The sequence below is a fragment of the Anastrepha obliqua genome, chromosome 2, assembly GCF_027943255.1.
Source record: "Anastrepha obliqua isolate idAnaObli1 chromosome 2, idAnaObli1_1.0, whole genome shotgun sequence".
NCBI classification, from domain to species: domain Eukaryota; kingdom Metazoa; phylum Arthropoda; class Insecta; order Diptera; family Tephritidae; genus Anastrepha; species Anastrepha obliqua.
Genome location: NC_072893.1, coordinates 16,577,137 through 16,593,679, shown reverse-complemented (window position 1 = coordinate 16,593,679; position 16,543 = coordinate 16,577,137).

The window sequence follows — 16,543 nt, the reverse complement described above, 5'->3', positions numbered from 1 at the left end:
TGCATCAAATGTTAAGCTTTGCCACACAGTTTGGCTGGAGTTCGACAATCGCAACAGCAGCAAATGATCGATGACAATTGCTCGGGATGGTTGTTGGTTAGTTGGTGACTCGTTGATTGCTGTGTTGTTCATATTGTTGTTGTTGCTGTTGTTGCTGGTTTTTGTACCACATTTTAGCATTTGAATGGCTGTATGTGCCACCGGGGCGTATGAGTATTATTTGTACGTTCATTTACTTTTAAATGCTTTCAGGGGCAATTTATTTTATTACACCGTTGATCTTTTATTTATTGGCAGTAAGGTGTGTGTGCGCGTACGTTTTTATGCGTGCATGTGTGTGTGGGTGTGCTTATGGCAGCCTTCATAGGAAATGTAAATATAAAATTCACAATCGATTGTTGGCTACAAAACGGCCAACTGCTAACTGTTGATATGCGTATTTGCTCAAATGACGATGTACGATTTTTTTCCTTCAGCATTCACTTCAAAAAACAGCGTACGCTTTATTGCTACTTTTCGTTTTTATTCATTGAATTATTAGTTCTCGGCTCTTTGCTGCTGCTGCTGCTGTGGAAAATTTATGTGAATGTGATTTTATTTTGTGAATCAGTGGTTGCGTACGTCACGATTTTTTTGTGATTTTTTGTTTTTGCTTTATTTGGCCATGCAATGTTAAAAAAACAGCAGAATTAATATTCATTCGTTGGTGTTTAATATGTACCTGAAGTAGTGATCTTTTCCCCCCTGAAAAAAGTTTCCGAATTTTTTCCAATATTTTTCGGAAGAGGGCTCTCATAGGCAGGTAATGGCAAGCCTCTGAGTGCAAGGCTGAAATTCTTGTAGGTGTGTTTCTAGAAACTTTCTTGCATTTCATCATGAAGTGGCCCCTCGAGGAGCACTAGCACGCTACAACCCATCGAGTATGCTGACGACATATGCCTACTGGCACATCGTCTAATCGATATTAAGGAAATGGGTTCCGCGTTTTATAGGGAAGCTATGTCTGCCGGCCTCAAAATCAAGTTTGACAAAAGGAAGGTGATGAGTCTGTCAAAAAAGATGGGTGGGTATATGGAGATTGCAGGTAAGTCTCGCGACAGTGGAGGAATTTTCATACCTCGGCAGCAAAGTTGCCCCGGGTGGTGGCACGGATGTAGACATACCTTCCCGAAACGAAGAAGCGAGAGGCGCATTCTGGATATTGAACCTTGTGCGCCGAAACAACAACCTAAGTTCCATTTTAAATATTAGTCGAATGAGCTGGCAGTACTGCCGTACAGTAGGTTAGGTCATGGTGGTAGTCGGTCTGCACGACCAACTCACTCAGACCTTACAGGTCCGTTGTGATACCACTGTGCTGCACGGGAACCCCATTCCTTCCTGGAACCATTTTGCGGCTTTTATGAGACGTAGAATTGATCCCAACCCCACGCCTGACAGCTCTGTAAGAGAATTAAAAAAGCATTTACCTATACAGCCTGCTCTGATTTTAGCTAAGAATGGACAATTGCAAAGGAAGTGCTCAACTGTTTCTTCCTCATCTCTGCAACTTCTGCAATATTCATGGGAGAAAACTCCTAGTCTTGAGGAATGCCTGCCAATTCGAGATATTGTCTCTTGCCGTACGGTAGCTCTACTTGGAAAATCGCCACCGCTATAACCAGTCGCTTACAAGTCTCTGTCAACCGCTGTTTATAGATTATATTCCGAACTTTCTCACCAAAAATAATGCCACACAAGGAATTGCTCAAAAAAGCAAACATGGAGCCGCTAGACATTTGTATTAAAATACAAAAATGTAAGTGGATGGGTGGCACGTTACGCAAGGAAGAAGGTAACATAGCGAAAAAGACAGTGGAATTGAACCCACTCACAGCGAGAGGCAAAGCGCCTGGCAGGTCCAGGGGAAACTGAAAAAGCACCGTGGATCGCGAGACGGCTCAACTCGCGCAGCTGAAGGCGTTATCCAGTAATCGGATGAGATGGTGCGTAGGCGTTGTGCTTGACCGTTCTTAAACGAAAATCACAGAATATCTTTCTTAAAAATCGCAAGACAGATTTTTGCCTCAGAACGACAGAATCAGTTCACTTAAAATGCTGGAGATCTCATGCCACTCAATTTTCAAACTCATAGCGAGGGCCACCGGTCACTGGGTAATAGGTTCACTGGGCCCGGGTTTGGCAGCTCGGCGCTTGAGGTTCGTTAGTGTGCCTTTTGGGGATAGCCTGAGGCAGTTCTCCAATCTAGCTTCTGTTTTTCTCCTCCACTACACTAACAGCACTAGATGGCTGTAGATGGTTGTGACATTTTTCGCAGGTAGTGGTCTAAATTATGGTATCAAAACGGTACTCTTGACATCTAATCTACCTAACTACTTCTTCTTCTTAATTGGCGCGATAACTGCTTACGTGATTTTGGCTGAGTTTAACAAAGCGCGCCAGTCGATTTTTCTCATGTCAACCGGCGCCAGTTGGACACACCAAGTGAAGCCAACTCCTTCTCCACCTGATCTTTCCAACGGAGGCCTCCTTTTTCCTCTGCTATCACCAGCTGGTACCGCATCGAATACTTTCAAAGCCGGAGCTTTTGTAGACATTCGGACGACATGACCCAGCCAACGTAGCCGCTGGATCTTTACTCGCTGAGCTAAGTCTATGTCGTCGTAAAGCTCATACTGCTCATTGTTCCATCGCCTGCGATATACGCCGTTGCCAACGTGCAAAGGTCTAAAAATCTTCGGCAGAATCTTTATCTCAAATACTCCAAGCGTCGCTTCATCGGATGTTGTCATCGTTCACGCTTCCGCGCCATACGCAACGACGGGCATGATGAGAGCCTTTAAAGTGTTAGTTTGGTTCGTCGAGAGAGGACTTTACTACTCATTTGCCTACTTAGTCCAAAGTAGCACTTGCTGGCAAGAGAGATTCTACGTTGGACCTACTTATCTACCTAACTACCTGATCAAAAAAAGTATTAAAAGTATCTCATTACTATTTTCGCTTTTACTTACAGATCCATAGCAAATTTGAAAACCCTAAGGCGGTTTTTTCAAATTCTGATTTCTCGAACTATAAAGTTTTTCCTCCAAACAAGCGGTATATTATATTTGTCATATTGTTTCATTTGGGCAATTTTTATTTCTGTTGTTTTTGTGAAAGCTTTGAATAAAATTTGTAACCATTTTCCCTATTAGTCTGTGCAAATTTTTTGAAAAAGCTTAAATGCATTGCAATCTTGTCGATTTTTAAATTTAACCAATGCATATGAAAATTGCATATTTTGCACATTTATTTTTACAAAAGGCTGCCATTTGATGACATACAAAAAAAGAGCTTCCCAGGAGATGCTCCACCAGTTGTTGTGTATGCCTGAAAAGTAATCTGACGGTGAGCTTTAATTGCTCACACCAGACGAAATACCTGCAAAGAAAAAAAATTATTCAAAAACAAAAATTCAACACAAAAAAAAGAAACAAAAAATAGAAAAAAAGAAAAAGCTACAGCAACATTTTAGCAAATTGCACAACTGCTGCACAGTGTGCCGTACACACAAACATACGATTCAGCAGTATTGCCCTGCAATGCAAACGCGCTGGCATTTGTAGACCATTCGCCGCTGCTGTCCGCCAACTGATAGCTGCTTCGAGTGCAACTCTGGGCCATTTTAGCCTAATTTAACCGCATGTAAACATAACCATGACATTTAGCCTTGTGTTAACATGCCACAGCAACTGCACAGACACACACACACACATATTTACATAGATATAGATATCTGTGTATGCAGCAAGCAAAAAAAAATTTCATATATAGTGCAAAAAGATAGAGAAACTTGCGAGCCGAACAGCTGTACACTTTAATGTAGTTACTTTTGCAAGCGTACATGCAGCTGTGCGCGTGTATGTGTATGTGTACGAGTGTGCGTGTATTCCCCATCAACATGCACACAGTTGAGTGCATAGGAATGCCGGTTACTGTACGTGTACGTGTATTGCTTCCGTTTTATGTGGCGCACTTCCGTTTCGGCGGTGCTCTCGCTGCCCATCTCGCCCCCCTGCTATCCACTGCTTTCCCCTGCTATCCACTGCTACTGCTACTGCGATGGTCGATACAAACACGCCACCAAAAAACTCATTCATGCCAGGTCAGACGGCGGCCATGTTAACGCTTTATCTGTATTTATACACTTACATTGGAATGAGTGTCTGTATGCATAACCAAGTAAATATCTCCAGTAAAAACATGTGCACACATATACACACACACTTACATACATACATACATATATATATATATATGCATATTTACGATTACATTTATCGCCACTGTTTGTGCAGTTCGAATTTTGTGCTCGGTGCGTTCGTCTGTTGCCATTACGACTTCACTTTTAGCGGCATACAGACAATTGTTTGATATTTTTTGTTGTAGTAAAACTGTTGCAAAATGTGTATAGTCTGCAAAATTGCGAAACACTAAAAGAAATTAAATTTTAATTAGATTCTGCGAAATGGCATTGCACGGCGCAGCAATTTAATTCGTTTTACTAAAGCTCAAAAAGAGGGTTGGCGCTGGGATAAATGTGCCCATACTTATACATATACATACATATGTATATATGTAAGTGTGTATGTATGCTTCATATATTTGTGAGTTAGGTTTTGCAGATTTTGAAATATTTTGTCTTAGTTCTGTATCGTTAAATCGCTTTGTGAAATTTGAATGTTAGATATTCTAGGCGCACCACCGGAAGATACACAGACTAAATATCGATGAACAAAACTTAAATTTTTTTTGGTTTAATTACAAAAAAGTTGCATTCTTAATGAAGTAGGTAGAGCATATAGAACTGGATATTAGGTTAGGTTAGGATGCATGCCTATGCGAAGGGGCCCACTTGGACAAAGAATCAAAATTCGTTCGTTGTGAACCCATACAAAGGAGAGGGAGCGAAATAGAGTCCGTGTCAGAAGAAAATAACCGTTTTTTTTCTTCTAATTTTAAGATATATTTCGTTCTGCTTTTTGCAGCCCACTTAAGGGCTACGATGCCATTGCTAACTCAGGTTAGTGCCATTCGAAACTTTCCTATAAACGCAAACAAACAAAAATGACGGACGAAATAATCTTATAGTTCGGGAACCAGGGGTCATTTTGACTTCATCATTTCATGCCGACTGATTTTAATACTGAAGGCAGACGCCATCCAATGGATGACGAAATCAACCATCAGCTGATCCAGTAGCGGTGGGTACGTGCGTGGGATGCTGCGAAACGTGTCGAAAAAAAATTTGTAACAACTCATTTAATACCGGCTGAAATTTTTTTTATGTATTGTAGACATTTAGTAGAATAAAAAAAATAGTCAGCTGTGCAGTAGAGGGGGGAAACAGCCAAGCGTTGCTAAGAATTTAACGGTATAAATATGCAGTCCAAAATCGACCCCTGGCTCCCGAACTATAAGTTGAAACTTAATTTTTTATTATTTTCACACATTTTTTACTTTGAATTGAATGTAAGTTTCCAAACTAAATTTTTGGCCTTTTTTAATTGGTTATACTTTGAGTGCCGCACCCTGTAGCAAAAAGAAACTTATTCAGAAACGAAACTAACCTTGCGCCACCTTATACGTGTTGTGCTAAAAAAGGATAGTTCGAGTTTTGCAAGGTCGGCGTTAATGGATGACATTCATAAACTGGCTTCGGTGTTAGGTTAGGTTAGGTAGTGCTGGCTTATTTGTAAAAAAGATCTCGCTTTGACCTTTAGGGCCCATTGTGTTACCAGTGCTATGTATTTGGAGTCGAATTATTCTTCATCTTCTTAATTGGCGCGATAACAGCTTTCGCGATTTTGGCCGAGTTTAACACTAGATTGACCAAGGAAGTCATTTTGACTGCCTTTTTAGTTTCAATTAGAAAAACAATTAAGTATATAATGTCACAATTTCTTAGCATTTTGTTACTTTTTGTACAACATATAAATGCGTTTATTAATAATTGTAGTTACCTCCCCTCCTTCATGTCCGTTTTATTCATATGTGTTATACTTATATTGCCCAAAAGCAGTCATTTTGACTAGTTAGGAAATTTTAAATAATCAAATGACTCTTATTGAATTGAGTAAATTTCTTATACGACCAGTCCGGCTCTGTACTGAAATAACAGTTTTCATTTTACCGTTAGAGCATTTTTCGGTGGCCGCCATATGATAATTTGTCGATTTGGCAGTATACTTGTTATTCGAATCTTCATACAGTGATACTTGTTCTAAGAATTTTTTTTTTATTTTATTTCTTTTGTTCCCTAAATTCATGAAAGAAATGTCGAATAGAAGTGAGTTATTGGAAAAGCTAACGAACATAAGTGAAGAGCGCTCCGATATAGAGTCAGATGCAACAAATTCTGAACTATCATCTGAAGATGAAACGGATTATATTCAAAGTGAAACATCTGACACTGAAGATAGTGATGAAGAGTCGATCACCAATGATGAAAATAAAAGTGTCATCAATATGCCCAGCAAAAGGTGTAGGGTGCTAAATAGTGCAGACTCTGATGAAGAAACTGAAAATATCTTTCAGGAGACCAGAACAGCTGCCGATGGTACTGTATGGTCAAAATTTGACGAAGGTGGTATTCCTGGAAGGTTACCATCTACTTGTATTTTCAAGGGTGTGAAAGACCCAACAAGCTACGCAAAAAGGAACAGATAATCCTATCAGCGCATTCTCGTTGATAGATAACTATATTATCAAACATATAAAAAAGTGCACAGAAGAAGAAGGCCGCCGAAATTCGAGGAACGATTGGACAACATCATCACCCGAAATGCGTGCATTTATTTAGATTTTATATGCTCATGGAACTTACGAACCAAAAATTTAAAACTGAGTTATTTATGGTCAGCAAAGTGGAGTCCCGAATTTTTTAGAAAAACTATGGCCAGAGAAAAGTTGAAGCAAATCTTACGATTTATTCGGTTTGACAGAAGAAGCGAAAGAAGTAGATGCCTACAAACAAATAATTTTGCCTTGGTTTCGGAAATATGGGACAAGTTCATTGAAAATAGTCAAGCTTGCTATCAACCAGGACAAAATATAACAATTGACGAGTAATTATTTCCGTCAAAAGCCAGGTGCAAGTTTACCCAGGAATTCTTCACCAGCCAGCTGAAAGCCTCCGTTGCTAGCGCTGCGTTATCTTTTTGTTTATTTAGCAATTCTATTGTTATTTAAGCTTTAAAAAAAAAAAATTAAATAAAATAAATATCCCTAATAAGCCCAATAAATTTGGCATCAAATTCTGGCTTGCATCAGATGTTCGTAGCAAATATATTTTAAATGGTTTTCCTTACTTGGGGAAAGATGAACAACGACCAGCGTCAATGCTTCTCAGTGAACACGTTGTTCTGAAGCTGTCGGGCCATATACAAACTGTGGAAGAAATTTTCACTAGCTTGTCACTCGCGACAAAATTATTGGCCAAAAAAACAACTCTAGTTGGAACTATTAGAGCAAACAAAAGAGAACTACCCTAAGCAGCCAAACAAAGGAAGGATAACATGCCTCGTTTTTCCAATCTGCTATATAAATCAGAGAATTGTGATCTTACACTATATAAAAGCAAACTAAATAAAAGAGTAGCTGTTCAAAGTTCTAAGCATACATTTGTGAAAATTGATAAAAGTAATAAAAAAATGTTACCGGAATCTATACAATTTTATAAAAAAAATAAAAATAAATAATTGGCGCGTACACTTCTGTTAGGTGTTTGGCCGAGCTCCGCCTCCTATTTGTGGTGTGCGTCTTGATGTTGTTCCACAAATGGAGGGACCTACAGTTTCAAGCCGACTCCGAACGGCACATATTTTTAAGAGGAGCTTTTTCATGGCAGAAATACACTCGGAGGTTTGCCATTGCCTGCCGAGGGGCGACCGCTATTAGAAAAATGTTTTTATTAATTTGAGATTCGAACCAACGACCTCTCAGTGAATTCCGAATGGTGATCACGCACCAACCCATTCGGCTACGGCGGCCGCCAATTTTATAACAGCACAAAATGTGGAGTTGATATGGCGGATCAAATGGCCAGAAAATACACAGTAAAATCTAATTCTCGTAGACGGCCCCTCCAAATATTTTTCAGTATTTCAGATTTGGCTGCAATAAATGCTTGGATCCTTTACAAAGAAGCGACAGGAATACAAATACAACGAAAAGAGTTCTTGTTTCAATTGGCAGAACAGTTTTCCACTGAATACAGAGCTGCAAGTCAGAAAAATTTATCAGAACATGAAGACCCAAAAAGATTAACTGCAACATCATCAAATGCAACCCATTCTAACAAACGCAAAATTTGTTAAATACGACTTTGCCACAACAACAAAACAAATAATATATGTGCGGAAGATGTACACATAAAAAGATTTCCACCTTAATTGGCATAAAATGTACAAATAAAAATGAATTATTGTATTTTTTTTTCCAAGTGAAGTAAATTTTTTTTATTGTGAATATGTACCTACTAATAACTGTAAATAATATAAAAAGTATTGTATATTCAAAATTAACTTTAAACAAATTTCTTTACACATTAGTTATTCTTTCATAATGCAGTCATTTTGACTGCTTTTGGGCAATATAGGTATATACTAACTTTCAGTCTTTCTAGTGTTAACAAAACGCGCCAGTCGTTTCTTTCTCGTGCTAACCGGTGCCGATTAGACACACCAAGGAAAATAAAGTCCTTCTCCACCTGATCTTCCTCTTCCTCTGCCGCCACCAGCTGGTACCGCATCGAATACTTTTAGAGCCGGAGCGCTTGTATCCATTCGGACGACATGACCCAGCCAACGAAGCCGCACCAACGTGCAAAGGTCCAAAAATCTTGTGCAGAATCTTTCTCTCAAACACTCCAAGCGTCGCTTTTGCGCCATGCGTTAGGACGGACATGATGAGAGCCTTGTAGAGTGTTAGTTTTATTCGTCGAGAGAGGACTTTACTGCTCAGTTGCCTACTTAGTCCAAAGTAGCACTTGTTAGCGAGAGAGATTCTATGCTGGATTTCCAGGCTGACATTGTAATCGGTGATGCCGGTTCCCAGATAAAATAAGTCTTTTACAACCTCGAAATCATAACTGTCAACTGTGACGCGGGTGCCGATACGTGCGTGCGCCGACTGTTTGCTTGATGACAGAAGGTACTTCGTTTTGTCCTCGTTCACCACCAGACCCATTTGCTTTGATTCTTTATCCAGTTTGCAGAAGGCAGAACTAACAGCGTGCTTGTTAAGGCCGATGTCCATATCATATCAGTCGAATTATTATTTTATGTAATTCTTAAAGCACCACTTCACGAGCTTTATAAAGGTTGAGTGTTCTCATGCCGACTTCAATATACTTCAATTTTTATAATAGAAATAGGTAAAATAGAAATGGATACTGCATCTTAATTAAACCTTTTCTGCAACAAGAAAAACGTTCTTTGAGAAATCTATCAAATGGCGTTAAGAGTGCATTGAATGATGCAGATGATAAGAATTTCGAATTTACGAGGTCGCCATTCAAATTCTGGGATCCTTTTTTCAGTGAATCTATGAAAATCTTACTATGATGGTTTCAGTGATAGTGGATAATGGCTTCATTCATTCGCAGGAATTGCAAATTCGCCGGTCGATATTGTGGTAAATTCTGCGTAAAGATGTTGACCTCCACTTACACAAGTGAAGCTTTTCGACCCTCTGAAATGCTTAAGGGGTTACATACGTCCAGAATTAAAAAAAAATCGATTTTTCTACAGATTATTATTTTTTATAGTTTCAGGCGTACTTCTGTGTGAGTCGATTGTAAAATTCCCCATAAATACTGTGAAAAAAATATTAAATAAAAGACGCTATTTTCGGCCCGAGTTCGTGCAATCTCAGCGGTCAGATTCTTACTATATTTTAAATCGTTATAAAAATATAATTCTTGGTATGAGTTTAAATTTTTACTGTGTTGAGCTTTTCTCTCTTATTAAATTAAGGATACTTCTAAGTAATAATAAGAGTGCTAATTTGTTGGTATTTAATTTTTGACAAATACAAAATTATGGTAGAAAATTTAACTGCGCGATTAGAGATTGATGCGCACAGGCAGCTGCCCTTCGTTTGAGGCATTTGAAAGTTTAAACCCTTTTTTCTCGAAACTAAATACTTTTTCCGGCACGGTTTGCATGATAACTCATACAGCTTTTAATGGTTTATGATGGGGTTTTTTAATAATAGAAAGTGTTTTCTCTATCCGGCTTGATAGACTATAACTACAACTTTATTTTACAAGAATATTTTTATTTATAACAAATCCATAAACATTTCAAAGAGAAATGATGCAGACCGTGGAGCAACTTTTTTTCATTGTACTTTGGGTCACGTGATTTTTTATATACTAGTTTTGGTAAAGAAAAATTAAAATACATTTTTCTATAAAGTTTAAGTATTAATAAACAATATGTACATTTTTTTTTGACTTATTTCTATTGTTATGCCTTCTAAGAACAGTTTTTCTCTTAACGCCTTTTTGGCGCTGCTGGAGGTTACATACACCTCTTAAAAGTTGTGGAGTGGGCCGTGCAGTAGTTGAGCTATGTGTCTATTGCAGAATTATGTATTGCAAGAAGTAAAGTGTAAAAAAATGAAGATTAAACGGAAGTGAACTCTTTAAATCGTTGCTAAATCGATTGCCCTTCCTCAGCTTATTGGTAATAGTACCTAAACACCGGCTAAAAAAGTGCTCGTCTTACACTTTTAAAACTAGCAACATCTGCTGATACTTACATTCTTACATAGCAACAAGTAAGCAGCTCATAAAAAGCTAAAAAAGTGAAATAAACCTTAAAAACATTTCTAATTTTATTACGTCTTAAATTCACTGTCACCTCAAGCCTTCAACTTGCTTAAAGAAGGTAACAAAAGCAAAAAGTGGTTGACAAGAAACCACTGCTTAAGATAAACACTTGCTACTCAAGTCATTGCTAAGCGCCAGTTAACCGCAGAAAGAGTTTCAAGTGAGTCAAAGTGAGCGTGCAAAGTGCACGAAAAGTTCAAAGGAAATAACCCGGCGAATGCAACAAGGACACGCAGCGGCTGGGAAATAGAAAGAAGTGCCAACGGCAAAAGAAAAAAGTAAATAAAATAGAAATAAAAATAAGAATATACGAAAAAAATAAATAAGAAGGAAGAAATTTACAAAGCGGAAGCAAAACTCTTGAAAGAGGAAACTAAAATTCCAGGAACGCAAAGAACGCGACAGTAGAAGCGCCAGTACAAATGTCCTTGCCAGTGCAAATGTCTGAAGCTGAAGAATTGCAAGGAAAATGCAGGTGCGAGACATCCACTACACAACAATTTGGGTGCGTAGTTGGCTGCGAGTAAATTTAAAAGAGTTAAAATGGGACAAAGAAGGCAAATAAGTGGAAAGGAAAGCAAAAAAATAAATGAATTAAAAAAAAATTGAAATAAAAAAAAAATAAAAAAATAAATAAATAAAAAATGAAAACAAAAAGCAGAGAAATGGCATTGAGAACTTTTTGTAGTTTTTTAAAGAAAAATACCCACAACAATCGCATTCATTCCTTCAAAAACTGTTCAGAACTTGGTACCTACTGCTTAAAGCGTTGTACGCAATCAGGGCAAAATCTTTTTGTTTTCAGCCAAAAGTTTTGCTGTGCATTTGGTTGTTGAATTCCCAGTTGAAGTGACTTGCTTTAGAAGTTGCGTACAAAGGCATACTTATGCATTCACGTATACATATATACAGTGTGCGTTTAGTAACGAGAAGAGCTGAACCCGAAATTTCAGGACTTTTTCCATGTAATCCCGAAATATCGGGATTCGTCCTCGGACATTTTTTTTGTCGGGACAACTAGCAACTACAGCACGCAGACCATTAAGTCCATTATACTGCACTCGGATTCCCTTTTAATTTTCTTTAAGAAGAAATCTCAAGAAACCTCAGCAGATCTTGTGGTGCCAAGGAGATAAGGTGGTCGCTTTGTAACACATCAGTGTCAAAGACCTCAAGCCTGATTCGAGCGAAGGCAGTTCATCATCCTCCTCTTCAGGGCAGACTGTACTGTCTGAAATGTCCATCTTTTCCATGCGCTTCGCCTACAGAAAGGGGCTCGTCATCAGTCCAACCAGCTGTCTGTGGTCCCTTTTGCTTAATGACAGAAGAATATGCGACAGTCGGTCGGAAATGACAGGTAACATCAGTTCAGTTCATCTGCAGCCTATCTCAGCCTGCCAAGCTCGCTTGTAGGTTGTAGGAACCCATTTCCTAACAGTGGCTTTGATGGCTGCAGAAAGGAAGTGGCAGAACCGGTTCCGGGCCGAAGAAGTTGGCCTCAGAGCCCATCCTAGCTAAGGAGTCAGAGGTCGCGTTACCCACGATACCCACGTGTCCCGGGACCCATGTTAACATCAGGCTATTATGTCTACCGACACAGTTCAGCCTGGATTTACAGTACTCGACTGCCCATGATATGGTTGGGGGGCTGTCTGAGGCCATAAGCGCCGCTTGGCTGTCGCTGCAGACTCATATAGATATCCTGGATATAATTTTTTTAAATTTCGGTCGTTTGTCTAGTTCATAAAACTATTTCATGATATCAAAAAAAAAAAAAAAAAAAAAAAAAAAAATTAAGTAAGTTTAAGATGAAACAGTTTCGAATATTTTTTAATTAAAAAACTGAAATGAACAGTTCTTAATGCAGAATTAGAAATATCGGTCGCAATAATCCGCATCAAAGCGAGATTTTCAACATCTCGTTCAATTGCGCCCACTCCTCGGCCGAAGAGAAGGACGAAGATTTCTTCTATGACAGCTTGGAACGTTCCTATGAGCGCTGCCCCCACCACGATCTTCAATACTTCTTCAATCGGCCCTCATTTCCAGGATAGGCAAGCAGGGAGTTTTTGGTCCCACAGTCGGGAGCCTGATCGACTTCGCCGGGTCCCAAAACATGGCAGTCCGCAGCACCAAATTCCAGCATAAGAAGATATGCCAAGCCACATGGCTGTCTCCTGATCGAAAAACGCTCATGTTATGATAGGTGGAAGACACGATTCTAGTGTTGTAGATGTACGTACGATCCGACGAACCAACATCGACTCGGATCATTACCTTGTTGCAGCCGAACTACGCACACGTCTCTGTGTAGCGCAAAAAGTACATCTAACTACGCAAAGAATGTTCGGCATCGGAAAGCTGCAATCGCAAAAGACAGAAGATTCGCCACTCGGCTCTCAGTATTGCTCTTAGAGAGTACTGCCACCGAACAAGAATGGTATGACGAGGAATATCATGCAGGCACAGAAAGAAAAGATGCTGCCCATAAAGTGGGCGCGAGCCATGTGTGATCGCTATCGGAAGCTGAAAAAGCAAGAAATAAGTATTATCCGCAAGAAGAAAAGAGGGGCCGCAATACATGACAATCACCGCGGGATTGGTCTTCTAAATATCGTCTATAAAGATCTAGCGAGCATCCAACATCAACCAATTGATTGGACCTCATCAGTGCGGCTTTCTCTTCTTAATTGGCGCGATAACTGCTTACGGATGATTCCACATGTAGAAGTCCACGAAAGTTACTGATCGCCAATCACTTGGGAGTGTCGAAGATGATTCTTCTACATATGGTTCAAGTAGCTAACAAATTCCGGGATTAGCCCAAATATCCTCTGGGTAACTTCCGAACAGCCGTTTGGGAGTGAGCCAACGGGAGAAAGCGGAGCATCCCAGTATAGCTGGTCGTGTGCTGGGCTTGGGATCGGCCACTTAAAAATTCCCCCCAATGAAAACATGTACAAAGCTTCGGATGAGGACTTCCTAACAGTGTGGCTTTAGAACGGGAAAATCCACAATCGACCCGGTATTCGCATATGCCAAGTTTTGGAAAAGTCCCATGAAAGTAGAATCGACACTCACTTTCTTCGATCTAAAAGCTGCATTCGACTGCACTAAAAGGAGTTGCCTGTATGCCGCGGAGTCTGAATTTGGTATCCCCTCAAAACTAATACGGCTATGCAAGATGACGTTGCTCATTACCAGCAGCGCGGTCAGAATTGGGAAGGACGTCTGATACCAAGCGAGGTTTCGGACAGAGTGGCTCGCTGTCGTGTGACTTCTTTAACTTGATGTTGGAAAAGATCATGCGAGCCGCATAACTTAAGCGCTCAGATATAATTTTTTATAAGAGCGTACAGTTGCTGATATTAACCTCATCGGCCTTAATAACCACGCCGTTGGTTCTGCCTTTTTCAAAACTATATAAAGGGTACAGCGAATGGGTCTGGGGGTGAACGAGGACAAAGTTATTATCAAACAAATAGTCGGCGCCCTCGCCTATGGGCATCCACGTCACTGTTCATAGCTATGATTTCGAGATTGAACGAGACGTCTTTTATCTAGGAACCCCGATAACAATGATAGGCCTTGAATGAGCCAACGGAGAATCTCTTTTGCCAACAAGTGCTACTTTCGGATCACCGAAATTATGGGATCTCGGGACTGACATCCCTAGTTCATTTCTATGTGTCTTGCAAGCGACTACTCGACAACAAAGGTAACTGGCATATCCTTTTTTATGTAGTATTTGCTTATGCTTGTATGTACGAGTATATTTCTCAGCCCATCTTAGTACAAGTAACTGCAAGTATAATACATAAATAAAGCCAAAGTTCACATAGAACTACATGAAAAGTGCAGTCGTTGGCTGCTGTTTATGTGTCTTTAGTTGGCTTATGTGTCTGGATTTAGTCTCACAAACATACATACGTACTCATTTACTTATGCACGCAAGTGCGTACACAGTGCATGTCCATCTGTTTAAATGACTTTATGCTAACGGCGTAAGTATGAAATTTGTTTCAAACCGAAACCACACAGGTAACTCAAGCGTTTGTTAATGCATTGTAAAAGTGGAATAAATGAAACTGTTGAAGGTGAAGGTGAAAGTTGTCGTTACATTTGCCAAGGATTATTCACAGAAGGATAGAATGCAATTTAATTTCAGGCGTAAATTGGCTTAATGTTAAATTTTAATTTCTTTAATCACTTTAATGCTGTTGAATTGAAAATGAAAATCGTAAATGAAACGATATCTTTCTGGCAAGTTGAGCAATTTAAAGTCTAAGCAGGAGATGAAAAATTGAGTGTTAAATTATTATTAAATAGAGTTCAAAAGTGCATTTAAAATTGCAAGAAAGTTCTAACTTAATCTAACTTGGCACTTATTTGCGTTGAGGCAAATATGATAGGTAGAGTAGAATCAGTAGAGTTGGAAGAAAATATGAGTTGTATTGGTAGACAGACGAATGGAATATAATTGGCCATAAATATGGCTTAATCCCCGCAGCAAAAGCATGAACTGGTGAAGATAAATTCTGGTTCAGGTATCCTTACAATGATTTCATCAATTTTGCAGCACTTCGCTGCTCAAGGTGCCCTCCGAATTTAAGGATGTCAAAGCACATACGACCATCGTTAGGTTGTGTGATGACTGCTATTTCTGATGACTTTCGGCAACTGGTAAAATTTTATTATTATAAAACATTTTATTATTTATTTTATTTTATAAAGGTTTACATAACAATAAAATTATTATACAAACTAAAAGTAGTTCAGCGCTAGCAGGCTTTCGGCTGGAAAAAAAAAAAAAAAAAAAATATAAAACATTTTATTATTTATAAGTAATTAATTGAAATGCATAGAATAATAAAAAAATAATAATAGTAATAGAGATCTCAATCTCAATTTTTTATATTTGCAAAGCTGAATAAATTATTTGCTTTTGTGGTATTAAATAAATTTATGGCAGCCGCCATAGCCGAATGTGGGCCAACTAAGTTGGTCTCAGAACCCATTCTGGCTAAAGCGTCGGAGATCTCGTTACCCGCGATACCCACGTGTCCCGGGACCCATGTTAAAATCATGCTATTATGTCTACCGACATAGTTCAGCCTTGATTTACAGGACTCGACTACCCTTGAAGTGGTTGGGGAGGCTGTCAAAAGCCATAAGCGCAGCTTGGCTGTCGCTGCAGACACATACAGATCTGCCTCTCCATCGGTTTTCATCGCTTCTTGAACAGCATACACCTCCGTTTGAAACACAGATGCATGCATTCCAAGAGTAAAGTGCAGTTTTGTCCCGCTGGATTCCACGTCGACCACAGAGCCGGAGCCGTGCTCGATCCTGGAGCCATCCGTGAAAATGCGAAAACAGTGTTTGCCGGGCTCATTTTCAGAGTTTGACCACAATTGAGGCTCTGGCAGTACCACACTGTATCTGGATGTATATCTCTGGAGAGCATGGAATCAAGCGGCATGACGGGGATCATTGAATCGAAGCCCAGTCTACTCTGTTGTCCAATGCCGGACTGGGGCTGTACCAATTCCCATTGGGTTTCAGCCTACAGCTGGCCTTCAAGGCGTCTCCTTGGATGAAAACATCAAGTGGTGGTAGACTAATCAGAGCATCTAAAGCCGGGCCTGTAGTAATCGGACAAGCTCC